General features: G+C 41.1%; 1 protein-coding gene across 6 annotated transcripts in view; it reads left to right on the top strand.

Annotated features, from left to right (window-relative positions):
* Positions 1–26,722, top strand: part of LOC140351644 (sorbin and SH3 domain-containing protein 1) — a 115,193-nt gene that overhangs the window by 319 nt on the left and 88,152 nt on the right. For all 6 annotated transcript variants that reach the window (XM_072437569.1, XM_072437565.1, XM_072437568.1 and 3 more), the window contains exon 2: positions 25,997–26,039. The gene's annotated coding sequence lies outside the window, so the exon portion shown is untranslated. The remainder of the gene's footprint in view (positions 1–25,996; positions 26,040–26,722) is intronic.

The following is a 26,722-nucleotide window of genomic DNA, read 5'->3' as shown; positions in this document are numbered from 1 at the left end:
CCGCGCGAGGGGGAAACGCGAGCCTCTGTCCCGGCGCAGCTCCGTAACCGGACCCCGCACGCGAAACCCAAATATTCACGCGCGGCTTTTAAGGAATTAGACGCGCCGCCAATTCAGACAGAAGCAATAAGTTTAAACAAATCAATTAAAGTGTTTTTTTAATTTATTTTTTATTTTTTTATTTAATGTGAAGTGTTATAATAGAAGCCCGTGACTCTCTTTGGGAACAGCGCGTTTTTGAATGGAAATGTGCGTATGCGGCAAACAGGTGCGGACATTACTGTACTCTGTCTGTCCCCGGACACACATTGTTGTCATGCCAAGTCTCTTTGATGCTGGAGGACAAACGCTGCGGTCACGTGTCCTCTTTATTTGAGATATGGCTCTCGGATGTCAAATGTAAATACAGGCAGGGCGGACGAAATACTCCGAAGTACACAGTAGTGGCGCAGGAATGGAGTAAAAAGTATGGAAAGTATATGTTAAAACGGGGACCAGCTGATTTGATGAGACATTTACTCAATATGTTCAAGATGTTGCTCAAGTTTGGATACAAGTATTTTGCCTGACAACTAAAACTACAGTACAGTCATCAGTATATGTGTACTTTTGAATATATATGTGTGTATAAGTGGTTCTTTCATTTATTCGAGAGCTTTGAAGATGCAAAAACGCTCTATAAATGTGACCGTTTACCACTTATTCACTGACTTGTGATCTTTTTTCACATTTTGATGACATATTAGGGCAGGTGGATGATTTGAGTCAGTGTACTTTTGGGTGTAAAAGGAGGAAATTGTTAAATTGTACGTGCAGTAAAACGTCTGGATGTGTCGACACTGTGAGCCAATAGTAATTTGTGTTTGTGATTGTCGTATGAAATGCAGCGAGGTGATGATCATATTTGTTATTTTTTCATCTAACTTGATCGTAGACACTGGGTAATTTACAGAAACTGACACCCTTTTGACCTCCGCTTTGGTACAAACAGCATTTTCGTTACAGTTGTGAGTACATTTTCGTACTTGGAGTGAGGTAACATGTAGCTTGGACAGTACAAAGTAAATGGCATCGTTAAGACATTTAATTAACCATTCAATCTACTCGTTCATGGTCAATTTATGCAGTATTTATCAATCATTTTAAATCAGTGATGAAAGATACTCTAGTTTGAGAAGTGAAAGTGCCCAATAACACACAAAGTAACACACGTTTAAATGACAATATGAACATTCAGAACCTTTCACCGACTCTGCATCTTAAAACAGATTCATCTTAATTGAACTGTATGTCCCGCCGTGACCTCCGTGGTCCTTATTCTAGTGACAGCCACAGAGCAGGGCCGTTATGTAATCCTGCCGTCGTGATTGGCTCAGAGAATTGACACGTCCGTCAAACTGAACGGGTCGACCCGCGCCTCACGACGGGCCACATCGTGTGACCTTTTACCCGCCGCTACTGCAAATAGACACGGACTGTATATTTATTAAGGCACCGAGTAGAGAGAGGAAGGATTCTTGCATTATTAATCAGACACTCATATTTGATCAATAATAATATTTAGTGAAATTTGCTGACCTTGTTTTCAAATTCACGGGAATCCATTTGTGTCCGAACAACTTTTAACGTATAATTTCCAACAAAAGCATTTTATTGATATTAACAAGACTTCAAAAGCGTGATACTACACAATACATACATGTATCCAAAAACTAACGTATTTTCCAGACTATATGTCGCACCTTTTTTCATAGTTTTGGCCGGGGTGCGACTTATACTCCAGAGCGACTTATATATGATATTATTGGTTATTTTCACACTGGCAACCGCTTGTCACATGTTGATAATTTTCACTCTGACAACCGAGGAAGAAGAATTCAGTGGATTTAGTGATTTGGGGTAAAACTGATGCTTTGGTAAACTTGTTAGCATGTTCTTTATGCTATAGTTATCTGAATAACTGTTCATATGTTACGTTAACATACCAGACACTTACCACAGTTCTGTCCGTGCCTCATGTAGCTGAAGGTGTTAGCGTTAGCATACGTACACGTATTCACCATGTTCTCTCATCTGTTATTATTTTAAACTGCATTTCAAGATGAAATGTCTGTTCTTGGTCTTGGATTTCATCAAATAAATTCCCCACAAAAATGCGACTTATACTCCAGTGCGACTTATATATGTGTTTTTTCCTTCTCTATTATGCATCTTTTGGCTGGTGCGACTTCTACTCCGGTGCAACTTATAGTGATATATTGATTTGATTACACATTGTGGTAAGGTGTAACGTTCTTCCTATTTAACAACAATCTTGACTTTGAAACTATTCACAAAAACCCTAGTTCACCCCAGTCATGACAGAGATTATAACCAGATCCTCCTGCGCACATGTGCCGTTTATCACGCCAACAAACCCTTTAAGCCGCCGTTCATTCATAGTTTTACCTCTCCAGGGAATGCCGCAACATGACGCTAAAAACAAGCGTGATCAAATATTAATTCCGGCGTGAATAATGTATCAAATGTCACAAAGCCGAGCGAGCGAGACTGATTTTCGTCCGCCGAGCTTGTTGAAACGTGGGGCTTTTACAGGCTGCTGCTGGAGATATCTTATCAGCACATGGTTTGCTCTGTGCGTGTTTTACTAACTCTCCACCGAGTGTTAAAAGCACGGGAAATGTCCCTCTACGGCAGAAATGATCAAGGTCGGAAAACGTGCAGGTGGAATGTGTTTTAAACAAGCCTGAATTTGGGATTACTACGTCTAAGCTGGGAGAGAGTTGAAAAATGTACACGTAAACAAGGACAGAACGTGCAGTGAACCAGGCCCGGTGAGCAGTATGTCACGGCCAACTTTAAGAAGTAAACTCTGAGGAAGTAGAAGTAAACCAGGTCCAAACCAAGGTAATGGCAAGGTTTACGAGCTCCGAAGCTGGGATCCATCTTGCCAACACATACACTTGGAGCCTAAGTACAACAGAAGAGTGAATGGTAGTAGTACTCTTAAGCTCTGAAGTATTCTTACTCGGCTTCACTACGGTGTTTGTCTAACTTCTGAGCTCTCTTCACGGCTTCTGTCAGCGATGAGTTTTTCAGGTCTAGGTGGATATTGACTGTGAGCTTGTTCAGAAGTGATTTACGTGCAGAAACACTCTCGTGTTTACTCTGAACGCCGCTCCGACACCAGAGTTCATCCACACGGTGCGAGCCGGAGGTGACGAGCCACACCCTTCACTGACCCGAGTGTCCTTTACGGAAGGTGAAGCAGCAAATAAAAAGACACTGGACTCGTCCCGTCACACAAATCCTACTGAACTCTTAATATATATATATTTATATTGGGGACCAGATTATTTCATCCAGTCATTGTTTCAGAGTATTTTGTTGGTCATAAAACTAGGGGTGCGGCGATATATCAGCCCAGTGTCGGAATAGGCTGATATTAATGTCGTAATATCGGTTTCAGCCAAAAGCACCGATATCGTCCGCCGATGTTACGCCTCGGCACTGAAAGAGTTACAGTAACTCTGCCGTCCCGTCAGAAACAGGAAGAACACACCAGCTCTGTTGACAGAGGCTTTCTGCTGCTGTGTTCTAACAGACTGTAAACTTTATTCTGAGGCAAAACACATGACAAAGGTACAGACTTTTAAAATGTATTAGATTAAATTAGAAATGGTCAGAAAAAGAAACTGCATTTAAAACACAATTTAACAATATATTTTATTCGGCTATTAAAAATTTATGTAAGGGTATTATGAATCAGACTGTAGAAACTATATTCTTTCATTAAATAATTGATTTGTCTTTAAAATAACCAAATAATGTTCCAAAAATATCGGCCTAATATCGGTTATCGGTATTGGCATAAAACTTGTTCATTAGAAGCTTTATGTTTTCTGTTCATTTCGCGATTGTCTCCGACCAGATCTGGCTAATCTCAAACACGTTGAAAAGGAAAAATATGAAGTCAGATTACTGAAGATCACACTGCAGCACAGAAAAGAGTAACAACAGAGGAAGCTGCTGTTAAAGCCGTTTCATCCACGTCTGTAATATTCAGTCATAAATCAGAGGGATAAAGGTGTGAGCGATGTGAGCGACGTGAGCGACGAGAGCTAAGAGAGCGACGAGAGCGACGAGAGCGACGAGAGCGACGTGAGCGACGAGAGCGACGAGAGCGACGAGAGCGACGAGAGCGACGAGAGCGACGAGAGCGACGAGAGCGACGAGAGCGACGAGAGCGACGAGAGCGACGAGAGCGACGTGAGCGACGAGAGCGACGAGAGCGACGAGAGCGACGAGAGCGACGAGAGCGACGAGAGCGACGAGAGCGACGAGAGCGACGAGAGCGACGAGAGCGACGAGAGCGACGTGAGCGACGTGAGCGACGAGAGCGACGAGAGCGACGAGAGCGACGAGAGCGACGAGAGCGACGAGAGCGACGAGAGCGACGAGAGCGACGAGAGCGACGAGAGCGACGAGAGCGACGAGAGCGACGACCTGTAGAGTCCAGACTGGAGCTGAGGCAGAAAGAGCCCGGTTCAGTCGTCAATATTTGATCAGTGAGTTAGAGTTACACAGATCCTCGCAGCAGAAGAGGGAATCACAAAACTCTTACGTCGCTCTAAAGTCAATTGTCCATCAGGAATAAACATGTTAATTATTGTTCCGGGTTAGAGAGGTCACACCGAGATGATATTAGGTTTTAAACTGAGGAAAAGTTGCGAAACTTATTCTTTTTTTTCCTTTTTTTTAATAGTAGTTTGCATTGCCTATTACAATTACATCCAGTATTACTTATAGTCATTTGTAAGTTGAGGTTATGCACATATCAGCCCCACTTCTCCGCCCTTTGTAATGTGGCCGTGAAAGTTTGGGCCGTTTCATTTTCTCCACGAAAACTGTTGACACGCCATGAATTATCAAGAATTATCAAGAATTATTCTTTGCACTGGCCCTGATTTTGATGTCGGTCCAAACGTTGAGCTGGTTTTCTTCATATCTGGCCGGCAGAAGCTTTAGTGTGTCCATCAACCACCATCTAATGTCGGAGCCTGCTGATCGACTGCATGGTGTGCCACAGGGCTCTGTCCTCACCCCTATTCTTTTCTGCGTGACGTTTCCTATCATCTGTTTGCTGATGACCTGCAGCTGTAGTGCTCGTTTAAGTCCTCTGAGACCCACAAACTGAGCTCCTTAATCAGCGCTCTGTCCCGAACAAAGTAGTGGCTAAGACAATAGGCTACAGCTAAATGCAGATACAACAGAGACCAGATAGTGCCATCCTCACCACCACAACAGCACTTAGGGGACATGAGCTCCTCTGCTAAATCTAAAATCAGAGAGACGTTCAAAACAACATCATTAACGCAACATCTCAAAGCTTAGATCGATGGTATCTGAAAAGCACTATACAAATCCATTTCACTTATTACTTACTTCGGAACAAGCCCAAATATTGGAAGTTGAGGGTATTGTGGAAGGCCATATTGAATGACCTTTAAATGATGTGCAACTGAATGTGATATTTGTATGATTTGCCCGGGTGATCCGAGTGAAGAAGTCCAGAAATCCATACTAAAAATAAGCAACTAATGACTAATTTGGTAGTCGACTAGTCAAATATTTTGTATTTTAAGCTTTTTTAAATGTTTTTAAAATTTTAAAACGTGTTTAGTGAAGACTTTAACCATTATTTTTTTCTCGTTTTGATTAAATAATGCCGCTGTCTTAATTATAAAACATCTTCTGGCATGTGTTTTAGAGTCTCTTGTCCAGATAATGATTAAATAGTCACCATTTAAAAAAAATATCAATTGTTGCAGCCCTAGGCAATTGAACTTCTGCGTTTGTAGTCAATTCATAGTTATAAAAAACAACATCCCGGGTGATTTATGACAAATATTTCCCTATTTATCTTTTCGGTTGAACCCACTAATCATTTCCCATAATTGTCTTCACAGTTTGCAGGATTTCGCACGTTCATAAAACCCTCAGCGCACAGGCCCATTTTCTTTTTGTCGTCGTCGTTACCGAGAAAGGTCTCTTGTCTTCACCCCGTGTTCATGTTATAGCAGGTATCCAAGACGACCATTAAGCGTGTCCGTCCTCCTGGGCTGCGATTGGTCGGACAGGACTTGAGAGGGTGCTTGAACGACAGCTCTGATTGGCTGAAGTGGACTTGAGCGTTATGTTATGGCTCTTCATGGTCCGAGCAGTGGGAGAACGATGTAAAAGAGCCGCAAAACCAATTTATGGTTTGGTAATTGAAGGCAGTCATTATAAGAGATTTCAAGCTCTTATTATCTGTTTCTGCCGATGTAATCTTGTTTTGTTTTTGCCCTTTAAACATGCTTTTGAGTACATTTACTTTGGCACGTTGTATTTAAAACCACACATGACTTTCTAACAACCAGGCCTTCCCTCATCACGATTGGTGTTAGCACGCTAGCTACTGGAAATAAACAAATTGACTTAAAAAATAGAACTGAAGACCTCTTAATCTCTCATTTTGATATCATAAATCTGGGAAGTTTGTGGGGTTTTTTTGTGCGGCTTAGAGCAAGACAACCTCATAAACGGGATTAATAAAACACGTATAAATGTATCTAAATGCAACTTCAGGTATGATTAAAGATTAAAACATGGCTAAAAACACAACAAATTCAATTAGCAATATATGTGTCCTTTAAAAAAATGCTAAATAATGTTTAATAGTTCAAAGAGGTAAAGTTCTGGGCAGCTGTAGTGTTTCTAAAGCTTTGATTGGTGGTATTTTATCGTGTCCGCTCAGGGTCTGGGCACACAGCGGCTTCCTGATCAGAGTGACATGTAAACGCTGCAGTGAAAAGGCGGTTTATCGTCTGGTGATTGATTTAGCCCAGTGCCTCTTTCCCTCTGGCTCTAAACAAGCAGACAACAGCAGCCGGGACAGTTGCCGGTGTCAAATATTTTAATAGGAAGACGCATGTGTTGTCGGTCGTCACGCTTCCAGCTGAAGTGAAATTATCAGGCGACACTGAAGCGCGACAGGATTGTGGACGGTGACGGCGAAACGCAACCGACACCATCATCCAGACATTATTTAGATGGTGATGTTTAATTTAAGTATTTATCTCTGATCTGGTCATAAAACTGTATTGTCTCCAAACATGCCGTGATGCAAGTATTTATTTGGCATGTTAAGCTGTCTAAAATTGCTGATAACTTTTCAAAAATAATGGTAAAAATCCACTTTATCAACATTTTGTGAACAATAATACAATTTTGGTCATTGTATTTTGGACTGATTATAGTTATGTCGTTCCTCAGACCAGTCCCAAGTCTGCATAAATGAAAGCTGCTGCAATAAAAGTAAAATTGATGAACTAACTTCATCACTTTACAATTTGTTTCTTTTAATTTTTTTTTTTACAATATTGTCTTGCTTTTTGCGTTACATAATTTGCTGCACTGAAAAAGATTGTCGTCGAGGATGGTATTATATTGTGATACCTTGATATTTTTGTCACGTTGGTTTCATTGCATTGGTTTCTCAATAACTATATCCCAGATTTAGCGTCAGACCGAAAAAATAGCATATATTTGGCACCAGTGAGTTTCCTGTGACCTTCTGTGATTCCCCGTTTGTCCTGAGTTCATCAGAATTGTACGTTCATAAAGAAAAAGAAGAGCAATTCGGTTAATAATGTGGCTGTGCTTGTTCACGTTGTTTCACACGAGAACAATCGTCCACCAGAAAACTGGACCAGACCTCTGCAGTGTCCGGCAAAAACAGACTTCTTGCAGATTGGTTCTGCTGACCCACACAGCTCCTGGACCCTGTCCGCAGTGCGAGGCATGACGGAGGGTAAACCAGCTCTGTGGAGACTAATGTACATAACACTGCTGTTTTCTGTTCAAAAACACTTTAAAAACTTTGGCAAAATGTCATTTAAATTTTATAAAACACATTAAGTTAACACATTACTGTTTTAGCGTTGAGCAAACATTCAACCTTTTTTGTTTAGTTCTTCTTTTCTGAAAGTCTCGGGGAGTTTACTTCAGTAACCAAGTGGTGGGTGGTCACTGTTGGGCTTCATTCCATACCGGACCACCCCTACATTTTAATGATGTTCCTCCCATTGGGCCAGCCTGTTTTTGGTCTGGCTGTCCAGGTCCTGTTATAGCCTCTTTCTGATAAAGGCCCCTGGGGTCCTGCTGTCGGCCGCATTCACACGAGGATTCCTTCGCGGCTCTTAAAATGACGGGATTATCACATCGTTGCTATATTCGCGTTTAGCTGCCACATCCTTAGACTCAATTATCAACCGGTCCCCCCTGTCGCAGTTATATCGGGAAACTCAGTCACTGCCTCCACGCTCCACACTCCACACTGCGCTGGAGACAAAACATCCCTTCTCTCTCTCTCTCGCACTCGAATCAGGCCGTGTTGTCTAAGCCCAAAGGAATCCATGAGGTGCAGTGGTTGGGCTGGTTATCTCATAATGGAATGAGATAAACGTCATACAGGTTTGACACGGACTTGCTCAAATAAACTGTGACTGTGGTTGCTATTTTTTTGCATTAAACTGTTACATTCCTATTGGTGGTTATGACAATCGTCTACCAACCAATCCAAAGGTCAGAGAGGCTGTCTTTGTGTCCCTAGTATGAAAGTCGTAGATTTGCAGCTTTGCTTTTGTCTTTTCGGGGCAGATGTGAATGAATAATGACCGGTGTCCCGCTTAACCCGATGCTAGCTTAAACTTGCGTCCAAATCACAGCCTCTACAGTTAGCACTTGCGTTTTTTTCTTTTTGAGGGCCGGTGCTGGAGGCTCTCTTTGACACACATCGGAAGTAGACACGCATTCGCTTCCTCGTGCACTTACTGATGTACGGAAGAATGGCTGTTTCTCTGGTGGAAGCTTCTGATTGGTTGATTTAGCTTGTCTAACTCTGGATGCTGGGCGTGGTCGCAGAAACGCTGGGCGACCAAGTCCATCATAGATTTTGCACGTAAACTCGATAACTTTTTGATGCCTCGGTCTGAACGCACGCAGCCATCGTAAGAACTTAGTATTGCATTTGCACGTTCTTCTAGTCGGACGAGTCACAAGTGCACAAGCTTCCACTTTACGAAACTGTAGAAGAGATTTGTCGAGTTTGAATTGTCATTTTTGGAAAGTATTGAGTGTTTGTCTCGTTGTGATTCCTGTTGATTAATATTCAAGATGTGCAACATTTTGAGGCCTTATTTATGTATTTATTTTATTTATTTTATTTATTTTATTTATTTTATTTATTTTATTTATTTTATTTATTTTATTTATTTTATTTATTTTATTTATTTTATTTGTTTTATTTATTTTATTTATTTATTTTATTTATCACAATAGGCTTCAACCACACCTTATTTTTGATTAACTTTACCTACATGTCCATTGTCAAACGCACAAGCTAAGCAAACATTGGCTTCATTTCGAAACGTATTTAATATTGTGCATATGAGCATTTTCCCAAAGCTTTATAATATATATTTGTTTGTTTAGTAGAACTTCAATGTGCCTGTCCTGGTTTTATATGTATACTTGTCATTCTCAGCATTATCCTGCCTTGAACTCTCACAGCTGGATCTACTTCTCTCTGTTGGTTCCTGGCACATTTAATCCCATTACATTACATTACATCACATCACGTTGCTCATCTCCAAATTGTTGATCATAAATTATGTAACGGTACTTAACATTTGGGGGTTATCTCAGTACCCGATCCTCCACGTTAATCCCAGGAGTTTCTTGGACTGATCACGGTCCTGGTCCTGGTCCTGGTCCTGGTCCTGGTCCTGGCCCTGGCCCTGGTCCTGGTCCTGGTCCTGGTCCTGGTCCTGGCCCTGGCCCTGGTCCTGGTCCTGGTCCTGGTCCTGGTCCTGGTCCTGGTCCTGGTCCTGGTCCTCGCCCTCACCCTGGTCCTGGTCCTGGTCCTGGTCCTGGTCCTGGTCCTGGTCCTCGCCCTCACCCTGGTCCTGGTCCTGGCCCTGGTCCTGGTCCTGGTCCTGGCCCTGGCCCTGGCCCTGGTCCTGGCCCTGGCCCTGGTCCTGGTCCTGGTCCTGGTCCTGGTCCTGGTCCTGGTCCTGGTCCTGGTCCTGGTCCTGGTCCAGCTTGTCATGAGTTCTGGACCCAAGCCTGGACAAGCTCTGAAGATGTATCTTTGTGGGCAAAGTGTCAGCTCCGTCACATTCTTATTACAGCCGCTCTAAAATCCTGCAGACGCACAAAGTCTGGCTCAGGTTTCTGCAAAGTCTGGACCGGACCATGGACTTGTTAGGATTAGTGCTCTACGCTTGTAAACATAAATGAATTGTAGTTTCTTTAGGTTTCTACTAGTTCTCATGAAGATAATTTCTATCACTTGGTCCTGTTTACGGGATATTTTATTCCCAAAAATGCATTTAAAACTGGGAAAATAGCCCATTTATTGATTGTTTGTGGCGTCAAAAGCTTTTTCCACAGTATGGCATTAAACGTCGCATTTAAACGTCTCCATGTTATAAAAGTTACACAAGTGCACGTTTAATGCCATACTGTGGAACTGTCTTGACCAAGCAACAAAGCATGAAGACAAAAGTAACTTCAAGGACTAAAATCACCTTTGACTTTTGTAGTCTGGTAAAAAAAATAAAAATAAATAGCAGACTTCAAGTGGCTCAGGTCCAAATCTGTCGTGAGTTATTCAGGACGCACTCGTGACATCATCTTACGGCGACGTGTTTATTGACCCACAGATGGAAGTATTTGGACACAGCAGATCACACATTGCAGTATAAAAGTTTGAAAATCACGATCAAATTTCAAATAGTCGTCGTTCGTTATAACTGTGAACGATATGAGTCATCTGACATTGTTTCTCGCTGTAGTTCCACTCTGAGGAGCAACTGGAACTGCATTCTGTCTTGGTGATGTCTGCTGGCTGTGATTGACGGTCAGATGAACCAATCAGAGAAGCACGTGGTCAGTTTGTGTCAAAACGAACGAACTGAGAATCTGCAGAATCAACAAGCAAAACACTAACCTCTATCTGTATCTGAGGTGAAACAAGTTACCGTATTTTCCGCACTATAAGGCGCACTTAAAAGCCTTTAATTTCTCAAAAAACGACAGTGTACCTTATTATCCAGTGCGCCTTATATATGGATTAATTCTGGTTGTGCTTACTGACGATTTTGTGTGGTACACGTTTTGTTTCGCTTCATGCGCCTTATAGTCCGGTGCGCCTTACATATGAAAAATGATCGAAAATAGACCATTCATTGACAGTGCGCCTTATAGTGCAGAAAATACGGTATATATTTTGTTCTGAATGATACAAAAATACTTGAGGGGACATTTGAGGGACGTGTGCTACAAATTAGAGGTGTTTGAAGCACTTTATAGTCTGTGTTCAAACAGAAAGTAGGATGATCACGGATAACACTATTAGAGAAAGTATTATCATTGTCACGTCATTTTTTGATATATTCCATAATGTATTTTTAATTACCGCGTTATTGAAATACGAACAGCATTGATACTTCCTCAGTATCAAAGTGTTTATTATGGTGAACGTGTCCAAAGCCATAACATGGTCCAAACGACTCCATGATGGTCCATTACCATGTGAATGATGGAACCCTATGGGAGCCCGTAACTCCCAGTAATTTATACATTTCCTTTTACGCTCCCGTTGTTTGAAATGGACTTCAAATATCTTCCGTGGAGGAATGTGTAGAACCCGGCGGAGGCACAGAGGCTGTTTATGGAGAGGTCCCGGGACCGTTTGGACTCAGGGGGGGAGGGTTTGGCTCTGTTAGGGGAGTCTGAGCTACTGGCCTGCCCATGTTTGGAGGTGTTTTGGTGGGATTCGCACACAGGCCGCTCTGGGTGTAGCTTCTGCGCTGTGTCTGTTGACAAAGCAGAAGTCAATGGCAGAGTTACGTAACGGTTCCATAGAGCGACCGGGGCGAGGGACGAGAGCCTTTTGTGTGTGTGGGCTTTAAAGCAGACATACACTGTGGCTTTGTGTACAACGCGGCTTCTCAAAATGTGGCGCGGGGACAAACTGTGGTGCTTGGTAGTATTTTAAAATGAAGTTATGATTTGGTGGGATTTTTAAGTTTAGTCTTGATTTTGTTACAACCGTTACTGGTTTTGTCTGTATTGAAATGTAGGCGTTTTAGTCCTAGTTTGGTTTTAACTTTGTTTTAGTTCAGTTTTTTCCTTCTGATAAGACTTCATTGTATTAAATTTGTGCCATTTTAGGTTTGATGTACTCTGTTTGTATCTAATTTAGTTTGTTTCGTCCTGGTTCAGTCCTGGTTTAGCCCCAGTTTAGCCCCAGTTTAGCCCCAGTTTAGCCCCAGTTTAGCCCCGGTTTAGCCCGGTTTAGCCCCGGTTCAGCCCCGGTTTAGCCCCGGTTCAGCCCCGGTTCAGCCCCGGTTAGTCGTACAGGACACAGCCTGGTACGACTCCTCGTTGTTTATTTATAGCAGTGATCTGGCGTCTGCAGCTGATAAATGTGTGTTTTCCTGGTGCTGCAGAGGCTCACACAGGCTGTACATCACAGCTCGTCCACACTGTTATCCGTCTCCAGCCTCAAGTGCAGGGGACGTTTATTGGAAAACTGAAGGATGAGCTCATATCTCTGAGTTCATGCATTAAATCAACAGTTTGACGTGTATATATGGATCTGAAGCGTGTTTATAAGTCTGTGGATTAAAGCCTCCTATAGTCTCTTCAAACAAACCTGTACAGACGGTCAACAACGGCAGCAGAAATCCCAGTGAGCCTTATCATGACTAAACTATTTAAGAAGCGTCACCGTGCGTCTTTAAAGGTGCGCTTTGGGATTTGCTCGTCTCCACGGAGGCGTTATGCTTTGCCTGTAATGCTCCATGTTGTTAGGGCGGCACATCGTCGGAAATTATTGCAACATCGATATCATTGCAATCGTTTAATTTAATTTAAGAGAATAATTTCAGTTATTCTAAAACAAAAAAAGGCACGAGGCTTAATGTGTTCGTCATACTGCGTCAAAATGAAACTGAACTGAGACTAAATCAAGGCTATCTAAGACTTTATAACAAAATTCAAACAGCCCTATTTAAGATAAGATAAGATATTCCTTTATTGTCCCACATGGGGAAATTTCATTGGTGCAACGCAGGTAGATACAGAGGTAGATACAGAAGAACAGATCACTTATAGGAAGTCTGAAATTTTTGACAGCTGAATATTTGACAGCTGACGTGCCACAATTGTCTTTTCTGTTTTCTTTCTTTGACATGTTTGTTTGTTTGTTTGTTTGCTTCTGTTCTGTTTTCTTTGACGACTCAGTTCAAATCTGTTGCGTGCGTTTAAGTTCAACAGCTCCATCGCAGCAATGCTAACCTCTTTTAAATCGCACTCAACCATTTATATACTTGGTAGAGACTTGTAAATAAATACACTGGATTGTTTCATTCATAAAGCAGTTTGACTTAAAAGAGCAATGGACGATTTTTCGGCGATTTGAGAGCGCAGGCGGAAGTGCGCATGCGCACTCCCCCGTGCGGACTGATACAACACACCCGTGCGTTTGTTTATTAGCGCATCACATCGCTCGTCTCCCGTAGATTTCTGTCCACTTCTGCGTCAGCTCGAACTGTCTTTCTCCGTCTTCATTTTTCCCCGTACACTGAGGGAACTATATTATGATAGATCCATGCGCTTAGGCTCGCGGAAACGTGGGGACAAACCGCATGCGGCAGGACAAATGATTTATCCACGCCACGAGGAAATATGATAAAAAATTTGCTGAAAAAAATCGTCCATACCACCTTTAAGATTCCTTGGAAAGACGTGACACTTGCAAACAAAGAAATGAGCAGCTCACAAAAATGAAACAGGAATCCCATCGAGAGCCAACACAGTGAAGTGAATAAGTGTAAGATCTTTCCTTTGTTTTTATGAAAATTATTAAGTGACTGTTTTTAAGTTGTTGTTGTTGTTGTGGTGTTGCTTTTAATGGCAGCTGGCAGCCAACTGAAAAGGTGCACTTATCGCCACTCAATGTCTTCAAAGTATTTTACGCTGTACCGTAAAGTGAAAAGGAAACAAGAGAAAGAGAGAGAGGAGAGAGAAATAGAGAGAGCAGAAGAGAGAACAGGAAAGAGAGTGATGGAGAGAGAGAGAAGGAGAGATAGGAGAGAGAAATGGAAAAAGCAGGAGAGAGAATGATTGAGAGAGAGAAGGAGAAAGAGAAAGAGAGGAGAGAGAACAGGAGAGAGAGAAGGAAAGAGTGATTGAGAGAGAGAAGGAGAGAGAGATAGAGAGAAGGAGAGTGATTGGGAGAAAGAAAGAGAGAGAGAGCACATTTATCCATTTGGTCTTGGCTTCTTAAATTCCTATTTTCATAAGATTTAGCTGTTTTGACTTGTGAAATCAAACGGATCCCACGTTTAGCTCCGGCCGGCTCTTTACCATTTTTGTGCATCTGACACAAACGTCTGTCGGACGCGTCGACAGTTCCTGGACGTTGTCGTGCCGTTCTGCAGAGATCTGTGCTGAAGTTCAGGGTCGTGTCGCTCAACGCAGAACAACAGTGTGTGTGACTTAAAGAAGCACTCGACAACACTTCCTTTTTCCTTTTGCTCTAGGTGCTTCCAACTTTCACGTGGAGTTTTAATCTTGAAGAAAAGAAAATGCAGATTATAGTCAAGAGTTCTACATTTCCCCCGTTTTGTGCACTTCAGGGTCTTGTTGGCATTTCCTCTCGAATTGTATTACATTACATCTAATTCATGTCACAAGTTTCACTGCCGGATCACAATTTTTATTTAACTCTCTGTATCTTTTTATAAACCGCCTTTGAAACGGTAACAAATGTCATCTGCTTGGGTTTTACAGAGTTTAGTTTAATCGCACGCGTTTCTCAGATCGACTAATACACCTAGACCTGGTGCTAGACTCTGTACGCTTTTGATGCAGCGATGGAAAAGCATGCGTTTAGCAGTTTCGAGCCTTCCCCGTTTACGTGCGTTCGTGGTGGGTGGGCGGAGTTGCGGGTGGGCGGGCGGGCGGAGTTGCGGGTGGGCGGAGTTGCGGGTGGGCGGAGTTGCGGGTGGGCGGAGTCGCGGGTGGGCAGAATCGTGGGTGGGTAGAGTTGTGGGTGATATCGCGTCGCACTCCTGACTGTCAACGTTTGGCTTCTTTAATCGTGGGTGGGCAGAGTCGTGGGTGATATCGCGTCGCATTTCTGACCCTCAACGTTTGGCTTCTTTAATCGAGGGTGGGTGGAGTCATGGGTGGGTGGAGTCGTGGGTGGAGTCGTGGGTGGAGTCGTGGGTGAGTGGAGTCGTGGGTGGGTGAGGTGGTGGGTGGGTGAGGTCGTGGGTGGGTGGCGTCGTGGGTGACATTGCGTCGCATTTCTGACCCTCAACGTTTGGCTTCTTTAATTGTGGGTGGGTGGAGCCATGGGTGGGTGGAGTCGTGGGTGGGTGAGGTCATGGGTGGGTGATGTCGTGGGTGGGTGGAGTCATGGGTGACATTGCGTCGCATTCCTGACCCTCAACGTTTGGCTTCTTTAATCGTGGGTCGGTGGAGTCGTGGTGGGTGGAGTCGTGGTGGGTGGAGTCGTGGTGGGTGGAGTCGTGGTGGGTGGAGTCGTGGGTGGGTGGAGTCGTGGGTGGGTGAGGCCGTGGGTGGGTGAGGTCGTGGGTGGGCGGTGTCGTGGGCGATATCGCGCCGCATTCCTGACCCTCAACGTTTGACTTCTTTAATAAACTATGAGTGACCTCTGCGTTCTTCACTTGGTACGATCCAGAAGTGCTCTTCATCACCACGGAAGCATCCGGAGCAGCACATTCTCCAGCTTCAGATCAACCGACCTCCCACAGACTGTGTCACTACGACTACCACCACATAATATCACAGTAGAAAAGTTATCCACAAAAACAACTTGAATAAATGTATGTTTCAGTATTGAATTGGAAGCTGACAGACAAAAAATAGAACAAAAAATGCATAGATTGTGGTTTAAATGGACCGTAAACATTTGAAAAGGTCAAACAAAACTAAATTATTCTCATTTGTCACTGACTCACTGGATTTAAAGTGGAAACGGATTGTTTTTATTCAGGCAATTGGAAGGCCATCAAAATAAATATTCAAGTACAAGAAGAAACTAAACAAAAACAAATATATAAGTGGTTATAGTACGTTTTTATGGTCTACCTTAAAAAGTTCTACTCAAGGATATAGTGTGATCAAAAAGTACTCGAGTAATAAAGAAAACATGTACAATTATACTTCGAAACATTGCCCAGGCACGTGTAATTTGACAGATCAATGGTGACTAAAGTGCATTCATCAGGAGTTGGCAGTCGATCTAAAAAGCTGAATAATTAAAGACATTTTAGCCACAAACAGACAAACATTTCACATAAAAAAAGAAAGATGTTTGGGCAGTATGAATTTAATTTGAAATGAAGAAGAAGAAGAAGAAAAAGCCACAAATAAAAAATATTTCAAAATAAAAGTCATCGGCAGAGCTAATCCCACCCTCTTTCCTGATTATAACTTAAAATTGTTCAGTTTCATGTTATGCATTACAGAAAACAAACAAAACGTGACACTTTTCTTTGTTTTCACAGTTCATAAATACAACTTCTTTATATTCCTCCATCAATTTCCTCAAACGTGAGCTCGGGTCATTCCATAATCTGACACTAGAGCTGCAGAAACGCTTCATCCAGAAAGTGGGTAAAATGTGCCCCCGAGGTCAGACGGACGTAACATAGCTGCAGAAGTATAGATGTAACTTAGACGTAACGTAGCTGCAGAAGTATAGATGTAACTTAGACGTAACGTAGCTGCAGAAGTATAGATGTAACTTAGACGTAACGTAGCTGCAGAAGTATAGATGTAACTTAGACGTAACGTAGCTGCAGAAGTATAGATGTAACTTAGACGTAACGCAGCTGCAGAAGTATAGATGTAACTTAGACGTAACGTAGCTGCAGAAGTATAGATGTAACTTAGACGTAACGTAGCTGCAGAAGTATAGATGTAACTTAGACGTAACGTAGCTGCAGAAGTATAGATGTAACTTAGACGTAACGTAGCTGCAGAAGTATAGATGTAACTTAGACGTAACGTAGCTGCAGAAGTATAGATGTAACTTAGACGTAACGTAGCTGCAGAAGTATAGATGTAACTTAGACGTAACGTAGCTGCAGAAGTATAGATGTAACTTAGACGTAACGTAGCTGCAGAAGTATAGATGTAACTTAGACGTAACGCAGCTGCAGAAGTATAGATGTAACTTAGACGTAACGCAGCTGCAGAAGTATAGATGTAACTTAGACGTAACGCAGCTGCAGAAGTATAGATGTAACTTAGACGTAACGCAGCTGCAGAAGTATAGATGTAACTTAGACGTAACGTAGCTGCAGAAGTATAGATGTAACTTAGACGTAACGTAGCTGCAGAAGTATAGATGTAACTTAGACGTAACGTAGCTGCAGAAGTATAGATGTAACTTAGACGTAACGTAGCTGCAGAAGTATAGATGTAACTTAGACGTAACCTCTGGTCCTGGGGCGGCGGGAGACGGTGGGGGGCTCTTAATGATGCGGTGGCACAGTTGCTGAGTGGGTGCTACATTCCCAGGTGGCATGTGGTGACAGGTCCATCTGGGCGCGCCTGCTCTCCAACACAAACACGGCCCCCGCGGGGCCCGGTTCAAGGTCAAAGGTGGGTCCGTCTTTAAAAAACAAAACCCCTCAGCGCGGACCCTCAGAGCCGAAACCGGACCGAGCTGCGGACGCTGCGGAGACGTGCGAGCTCGTCGACAAGCGCGTGAAGGAGTCTGCGGGGACGGGCTCGTTTTAGAAAGGTATTTTGTTCCGAATTCACCGGGAGATTTAGGATCGGACGTGTCGAGATGAAGCGTTTGAACTCTGTGTTTGAACCGACGCTGGGGCGGGAATCTGACCTCGCAGCGGTTTTATAATGAAGTGACGGGATTTGCGCCGGTGCTCGAAATGGTCGGTCGATGATGGAACGGATCTCTGGCGTGTTTCAGATACGCAGCGCAGCTCACGCGTACGCTGAGAACTGTTGTTGTTGTTGTTGTTGTTGTTGTGGTGGTTCAGTTTGCTTGTGTTGAGCAGGAAAAGCTTTCATCTAAAACCCCGTAACCTCTAACGACACTGTCCAATCTGCACCTAAAGATGTTTTATCGATCGCTCTTCTGACGTAACTTCGATCCCGTTTTTTCCTCCAACAGACTTTAAGATAAGATAAGATAAGATATTCCTTTGATTCATTAGATTTTGACAGATTTGACTGAGGGATTTCTTCATGTAATTGTATGGCTGATTTATTAATGTATTACGTTTTAACTTTTTTTAAAAATCGAAGAAAAAAATCATGGTGATTTGAATGCCAAATTTCCTAATGATCTAGTTTTCTGTAACACTAAATAAGACAGGATTTTTATTTTACCGTATTTTCTGGAGCATAAGTCGCACCAGCCAAAATATGCATAATAGAGAAGAAAAACCCATATATAAGTCGCACTGGAGTACGAGTATTTAAGTATATAAGTATAAATATAAGTATAAGTCGCACCCCGGCCAAAACTATGAAAAAAGGTGCGATTTATAGTCCGAAAAATACGGTAATTATTAGAAGTTTAAACTTGGCTTTTGATTTTTCAGGTTTATTTGTCTCAGATGTGAGCAATTTTGTAATTTTTTACCCACAAAATGCCTTCTTTGGCATGACATGATTAAAAACTTGTAAATAAAGTTTTAAATCAATATTTTTTTGACGTAAGCTTGTTTTATTATTATTATTTAATATGTCAACAAAAGTAGTTATTTAAACCTGCTTTTCATTTTTTCAGGTTAATTTCTTCGAGCAATTTTTTTGTTTTTTTACCCACAAAATGCCTTTTGTATGAAAAAATGACATGATTAAAAAGCTTGTAAATAAAGTTTTTAATCAATACCTTTTTAAATTTAAGCTTGTTTACCTCGCTGCAGTGTTTTGCCTTAATTCAGTATATATTAATAAGAAATCAAACTGAATCTAATGTTGAATGAGCACTTTCTTGATGTTATTTAAGTACGAGGGAAATGCACATATACGCAGCGGAATTATTTACTGTTTATTTGATAGTTTGTTCAATACCCGATGACAAAATAGCTGAACATGTCGGTAAGAATAACACATAAATCCTCGGTTATATGTGCGACGCTAATGTAAAATGGTGCGGTGCATTCAAGCGCAGTAAGTCTCTATTGAAACGATGTGGCTTTAATGTTTGTTCGCCGTCTTATATCAAAACTCTGCTCTGTTCAGCCTTGGCCTTTGTGCAAAGTAGAAACACTTTCACTGACACTGTATCTCGGCTTTTATCTTCGCCCTGAACAACGCCGCTAATTTGCCCGTTTGAACTTTGAGCAGAGAGTTTCTGCCCCGAAGCCGCTTGCCCCGGGACAGAGCCAAAACAGGGAAGTTACACTCGGTTTCATGTTTGTCTTTGGCCGGGTCGAAACTGGCTCCGCTGCTGCTGTTAAAAAGTTGCAGCGACAAATCGTCGTGACAACGCCTCATCAAAAACACACCAACAGAGTATTCTTACTTATTTGTAAGAGACGTTTTGTACAAAAAATACACTCAAAAGCAGTATAATCTCCTGTAAAGGTAAACGCTGCAGCCTGTCACCCTCTAAAAGAGCTCAAATACTTGGTCCACTGTGTGATGTCATTAGGTGGTAGTCCAAAAAACGCCGTATTCTGAGCGTTTACAGTTTTTCACTAGAAGAAGATTACTGCTGATTGGTTTCACTAGTTCAGTACTTTGTTTTGGCATTGGTTTATTTCAGTTTAGATGCCATTAAAGTCATCAAATTGAGTTTTAATGTTTTATTCCTGTTATTTAAAGACACAAAACTGATCTTTTTTTGCTTTTAATCGTGTTATATTGTTGTCAGCTTATCAGAAACATACCAGGAGTTGTATTTTGATTTTTCCCGTTAGTTTCATTGATCCTTTTTATGAGCTTGTCTTGTCTGAGCGTTAGGAAATCACTCACATTTACCCCCAGGTTGTTGCATCACAGGTTAAAAATCCAGACTTTCCTTCACAGTTTTTGGTTCACAAACCGTGACCAGATTCGGTCTGCGTCGCTTGTTTCTGTATTTTTGTTAATTCCCACTTCCGACAGCAGAGGGCACTTCAATACCTACACAATGCATAGTAACTGGAGGTTTAGTTTGTTTACCATGTAGACATTTAAGTTAGAAAATGTGAAATAATTGTGACCAAAAGCCAATTAAATGTATGAGTTTTTCTTTTACGATTTTCAAATTTTGACTTTATTTGGTGTATTTATACCTGTTGTACATATACATTATAGTTTTACACCGATCGAGCAGGTGTTTGTGGAGAAAATGTTGAAAAATCTGTAGAAAATGAAAAGAAGTGACATCACACCAGGGACACTCATTCCAGTCAAAGTTTATGCATAATTTACACCAACTTTTCTTTAAACATCAATTCAACAAAATAAAGTCCCTCTCATATTACATCACATTAGATGAGTTTTGGCCCAGTGTTTGCTGGGTCATTTCCTAGTGTGATGTCATCGATTACAAACAGGAAGTGAAATTAAAAAACCTAAAAAAATTGCTATTCTGTGATGTTTTTTTAAAATAGTTTTTAGATCAATTCAAAAATATATTCATCTTAACCGCATTTTAGTTCAATGAGTCGTCCGACCTGTAGGGGGCACTTTACAGCCACAAGAATGCGCAATATAAGATAAGATAATCCTTTATTGTCCACACATGGGGAAATTTAATTGTTGCAACGCAGGTTTAAAAAACTCTTAATAGAAGAACTCTTATAAACAAAAACTCCTATAGACAAAACCTCTCATTTCCTAATAAGGAATGGAAGGGAAAAATAAATAAAGATAAAATATAAAATAATATAAAAACAGCTAGCGTAAGACACGATAATACTAATAATAATACTAATAATGGTAATATGTCACCTTTAAAATCAATCGTGTAAATGTTTGAATGGGCCAAAACTCTTACACAAGTGCAAATAACCTCTTTTACGGTGTTTTTTACCTTGCGCTGCAGATGTGTGTGTTTTCCCTCCGAGTCTCTTCCTAAAAAGGCCAGAGGAGCCTCGTGCTCCTGTCTGTTTACTCTGCTCCACTCTGCTCCTCATCATATTCTCATTATCGCTCTCACGCCCACGTCTTAAATCAACGTGTGCCTCGAAAAGTCTCCGCAGGAATTTTATCAATGAAATCCGACCAGAGCTGTGGAATTATTAAATTAGACCAAAGGAATGAAATAAAATACAATAGAGCTGTTCACTTTGCTGTGGAGATGCAGTATTGATATTTTTAGGGGTTTTCCCCCGTCATATTTGTTGTCATTAATACAGTGTTAGTTTGTGAGGAGCTTGAGCCAAACTGGACGTGTCTGGAAGGGCATCTGGCACAAAACCCCAAAGTGATGCAATCTAAAATAATAAGAGATGAGAGAACATGGTGAATAGGTGTACGTATGCTAACGCTAACACCTTCAGCTACATGAGGCACAGACAGAACTGTGGTAAGTGTCTGGTATGTTAACGTAACATATGAACAGTTCTTCAGATAACTATAGCATAAAGAACATGCTAACAAGTTTACCAAAGCATCAGTTTTACCCCAAATCACTAAATCCACTGAATTCTTCTTCCTCTGTGTCACTTCTAAACAACGCCACAAACTCCAGAGGTAGAGGAAGTGCAGATTCTTCTTCTGCGTCGCTTAGAGCCTAAAACGCCCTCTTGTGGCTTCCAATGTGAAATTAATCAACATGTGAAATGTGAAATGTGGTTGCCAGGGTGAAAATAACAAATAATATCACATATAAGTCGCTCTGGAGTATAAGTCGCACCCCGGCCAAAACTATGAAAAAAGTGACTTATAGTCCGGAAAATACGGTATGTGATGAATGAATGAATTTGTGGCTTCCTCTGTCACCAAACTCAGACAGAACCGTGCAATCAGATCCGTTTATTTCAGTGAAAACAAAGAAGCTCATTGGTCATCATCATTTAGAGCTAAATCAAACTCCTCCCACTTCAGATTAACAGCGTTTTGTGCTTCACTTTTGTAGAAATACGCCATGTTTTTCAGTCTCTGTGATATTTTCTTTCCCTTTATCGTTTCCCCCAAAAATTAGGCAGCCATATTTGTTTGGATACGGCCGTCCCATGCGAGTCGCTGATTGGCTAATCCACCTGTCAATCACTCACCTCTTTGCAAAGTATCAAAGAAGTGTGCAGTCTGAATCCCAGGTAACATTGTGTGCCACTTTTGACCTTGACAAACAGAAAAGAGTGATGGGTAATTAAGCGTATCCATCTTAACTTAACAAACAAACTATTAAATATTTATTATTTTGGCGACATTAAGGAGAAAAGGAAATCCAAAGCCCGGACTGACGCTTTGTTTTCAAAGTGTACTCGAGGACACGGGTTTACAGGAAGTGCACTGATTTCACAACAGGCCGATGCCGTATAAATCTTGAGGACGTTCTGACGCTGCAGGACGTGAGCAGAAAGTTCTAAAAGCCTTTTTCTTCTCCTCGTCCCCCGGGGGAAAAGCTTGGCCGCCGTCCCGTTTTCCCTCATCCATTTTGGGCTCGGACTCTGCTTGTGTTGCTGAGGGGGGGTGAAGGGGGTGAGGGGGGGTGAGGGGGGTGAAGGAGGGTGATGGAGGGTGGGGGTGAGGGAGGGGGGGTGGGGGTGAGGGAGGGGGAGATTTACCGTCAGACATAAACCTAATCGCCAATTACCGTATTTTCCGGACTATATGTTTTTCATAGTTTTGGCCGGGGTGCGACTTATACTTATATTTATACTTATATACTTATACTCCGGAGCGACTTATATGTGATATCATTTGTTATTTTCACACTTGCAACCGCATTTCATACTCCAGTGCGACTTATATATGTTTTTTTTCTTCTCTATTATGCATTTTTTGGCTGGTGCGACTTATACTCTGGAAAATACGGTACGTTTCCCATGATTCTTGTGAACTCGAAACGCTAAATAACTGCTTCAGAAACACACTTTGAAAGGTCGCTGCTGTTTTCAAACGCTGTAAACATAAACATGTAAACAACACCTTTTATTCTTCTTCTTCTTTCTTCCTTCTTCCTTCTTCCTTCTTCCTTCTCCTTCCTTCTTCTTCTTCTTTAATGGGTTTGGGCTCTTCTGAAAACACATGATATTTCTTGCTTTGCTCTTGATAATATCCTATAATAATATGAAAAGTGTTTCCAAACGTGTCACTTTTGGTACAGCAGGCGGGAGTCAGGATTTAGCGTGCAGCGCCCTTCAACCAACCACTTCTGCTAATTATTTTAAGACGCTATAAAACAGACAGGCAATTATTTCAAGCTAAAGTGTACGTTTAATTGGAGGTCGCGTTCTTGTTTGGGCTTCGTCGAACCTTTTGAGAAGAGCAGTGAAGTACATTAGTGAGGCCCTTTTATAAGTGATGACTTGTTTGTTTACTCAGCATTTACTCGAGTAACTCTGACCCGTACTTCTGTAGTTTTCTGACTTCCTACTTGAGTCAGATTTAGTAACAGTACTCTAAGTTTTTATGATCATTTATGAACATTCGTTTCTTGTTCCACTCCTTTAGAAATGATTTACCGTATTTTCCGGACTATAAGTTGCACCAGCCAAAAAATCAATCAATCAATCAATCAATCAATCAATCAATCAATCAATCTTTATTTATAGAGCCCTTTACAACACTTAGTGACCAAAGTGCATCACATTAAATCATGCCAATACAAAACATAAAACTAAATAAAAAAACAAACTGTACAAATTAAAGTGTCATTACATTACAGAGTGTTAAAAAATGCATAATAGTGAAGAAAAAAACATATATAAGTCGCACTGGAGTATGAAACACGGTTGCAAGTGTGAAAATAACAAATAATATCACACATAAGTCGCTCTGGAGTATAAGTATATAAGTATAAATATAAGTATAAGTCGCACCCCGGCCAAAACTATGAAAAAAGGTGCGACTTATAGTCTGGAAAACGACTATACTTTTTCCTAATTTTGTTTCTATCCTTTGTAAATACCATATACTGTGCATAATTGAAAGTTTTGTCCATTAAATTCACTTCACAGATGTTTTGTCCGGACAGTTAGTTCTTGGACGACTTCCCACTGGAGTAACATTGTTTTGAAGTAACTTTACTCTTATTTGAGCACAAAGTCCACCTCTGATGAGACAAACGCGGTCCAATAGAACCACTGAATATTCATGTTTGTTCCACTTCAGTGCCGAAGACAGAGCCTCTGTTTTTATCGTGACTCAAACGTCCTGTTGCGGCCGGTTTGTAAGGGGAACGTCTCTAAATCTGTGACAGAGCACAAAGGAGGCCCGCGCTCCACAGATTGACACACGTTTGTCCCACACGCAGCACTGCCCACCACAAAGGGGAAACGACCCGGGTCAAAGCGGGACAAACTTCACCAAAAGTCAGTGCCAGACAGATATAAATACTCCTTTTTTCCACGTCTAGTCTTTAACGGACGGTCCTGAATATGCATTTAATTTTTTGATAAGTATTAGAGCTGCAACTAACTGTAGTCGACGAGTAAAAATGATTATTTCTAGTATAAAAGATTTTCTAGAAATGTTTTTACTCAAATAACAGTTTAAATATGCTGATTTAAAGCTCCTAGATGGAGGATATTGACAGATAAATTGTATTATTGAGGAAAATCACACATTTTTAATACTTTTTTTCCCATTATGCTTCAATAATTCCACCGCTTTTGTAATAACATACCTTTTTGTGTGTGTCTTTTAGTCTGTAAAGTGTAGTTAATTGCTGTTTAACCTGTTAGAAAATAAGTGAGTGGCATACAAAGAAAATAAAGCTTATTAAATCCAAAATAAAAGTCCCATTTTATTCCATTGTCTGTAAATGTGTGTATTTTGAGATTGAGTCCAGAAGCTGTTGAACTTTGTCAAATGCTTCAGAGGCTGTTTAACATGCGACACATGACACAAGTAAACACATGTAAGCCGCAGGTCATTTAAGTGTCACTGTATTTACTTTTTAAAGCCATCAAAGGTTCAGTCAGAGGTGGATAAGACACTGTGTCCTGGTCTATGTCATATTGTGTGTAGAATTGTTACTTAAAGTGAAAATCGGTGTCCCATGAACAGGTTGCGTTTGATGTTGCCGTGGTTTCAGATGGAGGTCAGTTTCCTGTACGACTCTGTGGAAGATTCACTGTTTTGGAAAGATATGATGTAATCTTACTTGTCAATGATTGGCTCCACAATCCACAGTGTTACGATTGTTGTGAGAAACGACGACACGATTCGACGATTATTCACGATTACGGTGATCAAAGTTTCCATTGTCGAACACGATACTCCTCAAGTTTGTGACCACTTTTGTGTTTCTGAATGGAAGAAATGAAGTTAATATGACCAAAACGGCCATGGCAAAGCATTAAAAGGTGTATTTTTGGTCTGTAGATTGACGTAAAAAGACGAATAATACTTTTTTGTTCTTCCCATTATTAATTATTAAACCCGAATCTCAAATGAATGCAATTATGTCATGTTTTCATATTTAAGAGGTTCATTCGATGACTAATTGCTTTCTCAGTGTGAAAATTAAGATGTGGTGTTTGTATTTGGTTTTAAAAGTGTCGATACAGTCTCAACTCAACCTCGTTAGCTGTCAAATACAAGAACATATCAGATCATAGAGGGTTTTGAATCTGGCAACCCAGAGTGAGGAGTTTCAGATTTCTGATTGAACAACAATAAAACAGCTTTTACGTCATATGTTTTTTGTAATTGTGGATAAATCAACATTACATACTCTGTGTTAATCCTTTATTTGGTGTCGTTACAGGCCTCTCCAGTAGAGGGCAGCGCCAGACCAAGGAGGCCTCCAAGTAAGTCCACATCAGACAAAACTGTACATCATTTTCTTTCTTTAAAGCCATTTCATGCTTTTTAAAGTCATGTTCTTCTTCGCTGCATCCATAATTCCTCCTCTAGGCCTCCTGCTCTTAACTCTGTCCTCCAAGAGAACCTGAACTTCTTCATCTTCATCTTCACCTCCTGTCTTTTCTTCTTCTCTGACGCCGTGTGTAAACTCTCACTTTAATCTTACTGAGCTGTCTTCAACAAGTCATAGAAAGCTTGATTTTACTCCAGAATAAGGATTTTTAGCTTGAAATACTAGTCATATATTTGGGAAACATCATTGCTAATTGAATATAGAGGGGCGTTTGCAAGTAAATCTAATTGTACACAGTTTACTTTGGGAGGAAAAAGTATTGCCATGAGTTGTGCAAAGAGTAGGATTCAGTACAGAGTGCACAATGTAAACAAGTAAAAGGTTGAAATATGAATTAAAACTAAAAACTACAAGAATCGCATGTTTTCACAGGTCTAAACCACAAGTACAACAAGATAGTACTATTCAATTCAGGATATTTAGTTCTTTGCAGAGACACTGTACTTTAAGATTTGATAACTGCACCTCGACTCAAACTGCGATGTTGATGCTACAGTTTACGGAGAAAATATGCAAACTTTTTTTAATTTTTCATGTTTTAACCGTGCTGAAATG

Source organism: Eucyclogobius newberryi, unplaced genomic scaffold (assembly GCF_026437365.1).
Source record: "Eucyclogobius newberryi isolate DKJ021-1_F unplaced genomic scaffold, fEucNew1.0.hap1 SCAF_8, whole genome shotgun sequence".
Lineage (NCBI taxonomy): Eukaryota > Metazoa > Chordata > Actinopteri > Gobiiformes > Gobiidae > Eucyclogobius > Eucyclogobius newberryi.
The sequence above is the reverse complement of the archived record's forward strand: the minus strand, read 5'-3'. Positions and strand labels throughout refer to the sequence as shown.